Consider the following 8,061-nt stretch of genomic DNA (forward strand, 5'->3'; position numbering starts at 1 on the left):
CACCTTTACAGAACTCATATTTTTGCTCAAACCAGCTGTTTACCTTCTGTTTTTTTAATTGGTTTTTAATCAGTGATCAGTGTACTGAAGATTAGTTGAGCCTGCAATCCTGGGTTATCTCATTTCACGTTGTTGCTAAGCCAAGTACAGATGCATTAGTGCACAGATTTATGTTGTGAGGCATTGCTCGGCGTCCTGGAATTGTTCCTCACAGAAAGCAGCAATCCATCACCTTAGATTTAAATATCTCGCCTGTTTGTTTGTGCTCACCACTGTAACCGTACATGTGAAGCGCCGCTGCATTCAATCAGTGACTAAATACCGTCTCAGTCTTCACTCGTGTATTTCTTATGTCAGCAGCTGGCAATTAGTCTGATCACAGGAAGGGTTTTCGGGACAGATGTCATACATGTTTTTGTGTACACGGGTAATTATTCCTTTTTAATGTTTCTCTTGCTTTAGATGGTTTCTAGATTGATTACCGGTACATCAATTCTTGATTATTTTATGAATAAATATTTAAAATTTGAAGTTTCTGTGGTGTGTTTTAAATCCGGTCCTTGTCTCTGTGTTGAAAGCTCAGGTGAAAGGTTAAAGCTCACCTGGTTTTTAATTCAGATCACTATTGAATTCTATAACTGATTTCACGTTTTTATACAATGACCGGTATGAACCCAATTGAGACAACTAGTGTTGTAATATTGGGCTATATGAATAAAATTGAAATGAATGGAATAGATTCAGACTCCAAAAAAAAGGCAAGCGCTCTAAATGGTGCACTGAGTAACAAGTAGTGCGGGAATTTGGACATAGCGTATATGTTTTACATCTGCAACTTTGGTAACAAAACATAAAGTAGATTTCTTTTGCACAGGCAATAAATTCATCACAATCTGTGGTTTTTCTTTCAGATAAAGGAAAAGTTGTCATAGTTTTCAGGCGAGACAGACCCAGACGCTGAAACTCAGAATGATCACACAGGTGAGTGACTTGGTAAGTGGTTTTAATTGCAAAGCAGATGACAAGGTTGTTTTCAGCAGGTTGCTGATACCGCGGCAGATCGGCTCTAAGGTTCTTCGAGGCAGCAGGTGAGTAGCAGATGACTTCCACACGGATGACCTTCGTTTTGACGAATCCTGAGACAAGGAGGCATAGGTTTAGAGCATGGCAAGGCAAAAGAAAGCTAGGCATGAGCAGGCAGACCAGGCGTAGTCACCATTAGGGGTAACGAACTGGCGTCGAATGATGGAGCTGGGTCTCCTTAAGAGCAGCAGGGTGATGAGGATGAAGTGGTCACAGCTGGTGGAGTCAGGAGCAGAGCAGAGCAGAGGGGGCGGGGCTGACAGAGGCACCATGACAAAAGTTTTAAGAAAAATTTATCGTTCTTTTGCTATTTTTTATTTTATTTAGCAAACCAGATTTTGTTTTCATTAAGCTTTGTTTATTTTTAAGATATAGTTGTTTTGTGGCACAATGTCTTCTTTTTTTATATGCATTTATATATATATATATATATGTATATAAATGTAGGTATTTTGTAAGAAGGAGACAAAAAACCTGCTGTGACAAATGTACAACTGGCATGGCAGTCATGGCTCATTTGTGCAGCTAAATGGACTGCAGCCACCGTTAAGGTCACATCTGTGCTTTGCTGCTCTGCCATGTCAGACATGGAGCTGCACGTCTGATGGAACCTTTTCAAATGAAGCTCTAAGTGATAAATCTGAGAGAAGTGTCCATGGAGCTGAAAAAAGAAATCTCTTAAAAACGAAAATGTTGGAATTTTTAAATAAAGCTTAAATAAGAAACAATTTGATTAGGTTCCTGCAAATATCTTTTGTTTTTCTTCTATTGAGTCTTCATCATGAGTAATAAGGTTTTACCTCAATAAACTCGGATACATTTGTCTCATGCACTTAATAAATGTAATGTATTCTGGCTTCAGTGTCTCTAATGTAAAGCTGCTTTCAGATAAAGCTTGGCTTTATCTGAACAGTCTTCCTGACTGTTCCACACCATTTTTTAACTTCTCAGAGCAACCAAGGCAAAGGCATGCAAGGACAATGCAGAAGACTCAGAAACAACAGCTGCTTTCATGGGATTTGTGGCCTCTACAACCTCGTCACTGCCCAGTTCAGTCAAATTCTCTTGTATCCCTTTCAACCTGGCATGAAAATGGATGGCTGTGCTGTCAGCTGTGCAATGCTCAGCCGTGTGCCAAGAAAATGCTTTTGAAACAGCCTCTCAAAGCTGGTCTGCCCTCACGGAGACAGGATGCTCGAGCACAAAACTACCAGATGATGACACCATGGGAGATGGAAGAGGAGCGAGAGTTGGTCAGTTTACCGGCTTTTATCCATCCATCAGGATCCAAATCAGCTGTTGCAACAACCCAAAATAAAGGAAGGATTGATTTCGAGCAGATACTTTTATTATTTTTGCATCTTGTTTAACACACAGGATGCAGAATCTGAAGGGAGGGGAACCGTTGCCACCACTTATTGAACGGATCTATTGATCATTAGACATTCAGAGTTCACAGAGTCAATGAAACAGTTTGAAGAACACTTTAAACAGGTTGTTTGATGGTGTTAAAGCCAGAGGGAGTCGTTTAAATTGTCATCCATCTTGCTGCTCGTGTAGCTTTTGCAGTGGAAATGCGCCGTGTGATTTAAAGAATATTAAAAAATTGTAAAAATCTAATCGCTGTAAAAAAAAAAAAAAGCTAGTAATAGTCTGTTCTGGGTCTCAAACAAAAGTTGTAGAAAATGATCTGTGTCGAGGAGTTTTGACAAAATATAGAATCTCACAGATTATGTAAACAGGTTTTCCCCAGTTTGGATGCTTTCAGAGACACATTTAGGAATCATACTATTTTAGAAGAAGCTACATAAAAAGTAAATTTTGACACTTTTACACCAAAACATTTATAAAGTATGAGTGGAAAGCGGAAAAGCTCGTTCCATCACATGACACTTTAAGGTGTCTCAATACAGACCCCCATCTTACCTTTTTTTTTAAAGCGTTCCCAGTGGTCTTTTAATTAGGATCTTGCTATTTTTGGGCAAAATAAAAAAACCTGTGTTGTTTTCTAGGACAGAGTTTTTGTAGAGCGGCAGTAGTTTATTAGAAAGTCCCCTCTGAGTTGTGGGCGGGTCTGTTGGCACAGAGTACACCAACGTGCATTTCCCATCCTGCCTTTCTTTACATTCTCTCCCACTAACTTACAGCCCCCCACAACCCAGACTTAACATTACCGGAGAAACATAAATGGAGGCAATATTGGAGCTCTCCAGCTGCAGCCAGATTCCAGTTCAGATGAGGAAAAGTACGAATGGAGCAGAGCAGGTAGCTTGTTGCCCACCGACTGCAGCACCTACAACACAGCTACTTTTCAATCTGCATTTCTTCATATGCTCCTGATACGTCAAACTCAAATAAACACATATTCAGAAATTCAGTTTTAATAATAATAATCTAAATATATGTCCATCATCAGAAAAAATTCACAAGAACATGTTAAAAATACCAAAAAACAAAATTTTCATAACGGGATTTTAAAATTCAGTGGGTACTTAGAGGATCTTTTTGCTCTTCGGTGGTTTCAAATCATTAATTGCCAGCTTTTTACATTTTGACAGTTAATTTGTTTGGAAAAAGAAATCTTTTTAAGTGTTGGCTGATGTGAGATCTGAAAGTAAAGCCAAGCTAGATAAAGGAGACATTTCATGAAGCATCATTTAGTATTTCTGCAAATTTAACAAAAAGCTGCGGAGCCTTTACAAAAATCATTTACCAACAAAGGCTCTGTCCAATACAAAGTCTGAGTTTTTATTTCTCATAATATGGAAATTACAAGTGTTAGAGAAGCTTTGTGTGTTTGCAATAAAACCAAGATACAGAACAACACACCATTCAGTTCAAATAATTCTTCCTTTTTTAAATTCAGGTCATAATCAAATGTGATGGAAACTCAGGGCCATCTGTTACGTGGCAGATGTACTAAATGATTATTTTTCTTCTCTACAGTTAAAAAGTGATGCAAAACATAAAAAGATTAATAATAATAATAAACTTTATTTATATAGCACTTTTTCGAAATCCAGATTACAAAGTGCTGTACAGTTAATATGAGACAAAATCAGTGTTAAAAACAGTTTCCAGTATGGAGAAATAAAACCAGCACACATATGAGATGGTGATAGTGGTTAGAATCAATAAAATAGATAAATCAGTAAAATCAATAAAATCAAGAAAACAATGAAATCGATAAAATCAATAAAATAAATAAAATACAATGTTTAGATTTAAGAACCAATAAAATCATTAAAAGCACACCTGAAGAGGTAAGTTTTTAAAAGAGATTTAAATACTGGTAGGGACCCAGCGAGCCTGATCTCTTCAGGGAGACTGTTCCAGAGTGTTGGGGCTCTTACAGCAAAGGCCCTATCTCCCCTGGTCTTCAATCTAGATTGTGGGATTGTTAAAAGGCCTTTTGCCAAAGATCTAAGATTGCGACCAGGTACATAAGGAGTGAGGAGATCGGCTATATATTTAGGGGCCAGACCACAGAGTGCTTTAAAAGCAATCAATAAAATCTTAAAATCTATTCTAAAACGGACTGGGAGCCAGTGCAAAGACGCTAAAAATGGAGTGATGTGGTCTCTCATTCTGGTTCCAGTTATGAGTCTGGCGGCAGCATTTTGGACTAACTGGAGTTGATACACACTCTGCTGTGAAAGGCATGTGTAGAGTGCGTTACAATAGTCCAAACGGGAAAAAATGAAAGCATGAATCACCATCTCAAGACATTTTTTTGATAGGAGGGGGGTTATCCTGTATAACCTATGTAGTTGCCAGAAACAAGATTTGACCACTGATTTAACATGTGTCTCCAGATTAAGATCAGTATCAAAAATCACCCCCAGATTTCTGCAGCTTGAAGAAACATTGTTCGATAGAGACTCCAATTTCAAAGCCACACCATGTCGGGCCTCAACTGAACCAAAAATAATCACATCAGTTTTGTCCATGTTCAACTGCAGAAAATTTTGGGCCATCCAGGTTTTAATATCAGCAATGCAGCTATTGAGATTATTCAAAAGACCAAGGTCACCAGGTTTAAAAGATAAGTACAGTTGCGTATCATCGGCATAAAAATGAAAATTAAGGTTATGTTGGCGTATTATCTCCCCCAGTGGTAACATGTAAATTGAAGATAGCAGAGGTCCCAGTACCGAACCCTGGGGAACGCCACATGTCATTTTCACCTTTGGATGAGCAAGAATTGCCGATGAAAACATTAAAAAACCTGTCCGATAAATAAGAATAAAACCAGTTTAAAACTGTGCCAGAAAACCCAACCCAAGATTTTAAACGTTGTAATAAAATGGAGTGGTCCACTGTATCAAATGCTGCACTGAGATCTAAAAGAACTAAAATCGATATTTTTCCTGAGTCTGCAGCCATTAAAAGGTCATTCATTACTCTCAGCAAGGCAGTCTCTGTGCTGTGGTTGGCCTTAAACCCAGATTGAAGGGTCTCAAATAATTTATTTTTATTTAAAAAGGAAATTAAATTAGACATTGATACAAAGTCAATGTCTTTTTTGGGAGTTTTTTTCCCCATATAAGTTTATTCTTTAACCCTTTCATGTCTGAGTTTACTTCGTATAATTTGTTCAGTTTTTTATTTGTTCTATTCAAGGTCATCTTAAGTTAAATGGAGTCCAGGATTCAATGGTATGTTAGGAATTAGTGACACAGGGCCTGAAGGGGTTAATTTAGAGTTTTTAGTGTTTGATGATTTGATAATTAAGCAAAATATTTAATACTCTGAGATCCACCAGTTTCAAAACTATCCACAATACTCAAATTCCTTTGCTTTAATATAAAAAAGGTACATTTTTCTTGTATTTCCCTTCAAATGGAGGCACCCAGCTGGTATAAAGTCTTCATTTACTTATGCATGTATATGAAAAATATGAGCAGCTTATCTTTTCCACAGCAGACACTGACTTTTCTGGAAGGAGTGCACTTTAAACAAGCAGAAATGCAAGTGTTGAGGTCAGCTGAGACGAAGCCAGCCAGAAAACTGGCGGCTAGGTGGAATGCAGCCAACACCGTGATATTCATATACAAACATCTCAGTTGTTCTACAGCAATTCTACTTTTAAACTACCAGTTGTGTTCTTCAATAATACATAGGGTGAAAAGAAAGAAGTCAAATCGTTATTTTTCCCCCTCTTGAGGTTGATGAACCATTTATCACCAAACCTGCTCCTCTTCCGTAACTACCATCACTCGGTGACATTTAATTGTGCCACTCTTGGCTCTTTTTGTGCCAACTAAACATTGCAGTCACACTAATCCTTTATTGGCCAGGAGCGAGCACACGCACACTCGTACAGATACGACTGCAGCTCTACAGTCTGCATGAATACAAAGAAAACATGTTGTTTATTGATAGTACTAATCAAATTCGCTTACTTTATTGTTTTTCTTTCAAATCTTCTGCCTCAGGGTGGCATATTAACCACTACAAAGTAGTCAGAGATGAGTCCAGACCCTCAAGCCGTCAACGCATTTGAGTCAGAATGCTAAATAAAAAATGACAAATTGCATCTTTATTTAGATTTATTCGCTCCAGGGCCTAAAATTACACAATTCTTTCTAAACTAGACAGCATCATCTACCTCAGAGATGGGCACTTCTGGTAGTTTCAAATTAAGTGTGAGGGCCAAATCTCAAAGGAAGTAGCATAACAAACATTTGAACCTTGCTTCACACACCAGTAAAGTGATGTTTTCTCTCTCCTCCTCCTGTAACATTTTCAGTTTTTCACCCGAGAACATCATGACTCAGACGGACAGTAAACTAACATTTTCTATTTTTAGAATTGAATTAGCATGCGATCGATACAGTTTGAACTATCCAAGCTCTAAGGCTCCGCAACGCACAACCGACAAGAAGAGCTATGATTTATGGGTTGTAGCGAAGCATTTTAACTAAGACCTGTAAAAGTTTTTAAACATAAAGTAAATGTTAAAACCTTTAACAGAGTTTTTGTAAAATGGAGCTTCATAAATATTCTTCTGTTAGATTTCCACCCCCTGAAGAACAATTTATGCTCTTTTTATTATTATTTTTTTCTTCTTTTTTTACAGCAAGTGGTGTTCATGCAACTTTAGATCAGGATATAATACTAACAATCCTGCTTTCAGCAAAAAAAAAAAAATATATTTTACCAAAAACTACAAGCATCAAAGTATTTAAATTCTAAACTTTGCAAAAGGTCTTGCAGAGGAAACGTATTCAGTTCATCACCACGGTGGCACAGGATTTGCTGTAGTACAGCAGAGACAATCTGTTTTTATGGTACAGGCTCTGCACCTCGTTCAGCTGCTTTGCACTGCTGGCACAAGTTCAGGTGCGTTAGCAAAAAGGCATTAATTACCACACAGGAAGCCGCTAAAGCTGGCAAGCCTTTCCAACAATGCAGATTTCCCCTGCAACATCCAGTTTTGGAGAAACTGCTGTGCCAAAGAATAAAGAGGAGGTAATTAACCTTCTACTAGCAGGAAAGAGAAATAGCTCCTGCCTTAAAAACTTGATAGGACATTAAAATTTAAACAAAGTCTGAGTTTGTTGTGCTTTTACCAGGCCTACAGCCAAATCCTATAGGAAGGGATGCTTAAACAGTGCCCTCTTCTGACAGATGATGCTGAAGTACTACACAGCCACTTAATCTGTCCATTATTTTGTTGTCTAATTCAATTAAAACATCTTAATACTGACTTAAGTTATAAAAAACACCTACTACTTGATTTATTCCGGATTATTTCTGTAAACTGATGTAAACTGTAGGAATAGCATTTGGAAAATTTGACCAAAACATTGAAAAAACTTGCTACCTATTGGATAAATACTAATCCAGCTCTGAGTTTTTAAAGATGATATTTTGCAGGGATGTGTATTTACAACTTAAACATTTTCAAGAACTGATTCATACACAAATACAAAAGGACTCATTTAAATATATATTTCACCCAAAAAGCTCAAA

The sequence above is a fragment of the Oryzias latipes genome, chromosome 15 (assembly GCF_053564925.1).
Source record: "Oryzias latipes strain Hd-rR chromosome 15, Olatipes_Hd-rR_3.1".
Taxonomy (NCBI): domain Eukaryota; kingdom Metazoa; phylum Chordata; class Actinopteri; order Beloniformes; family Adrianichthyidae; genus Oryzias; species Oryzias latipes.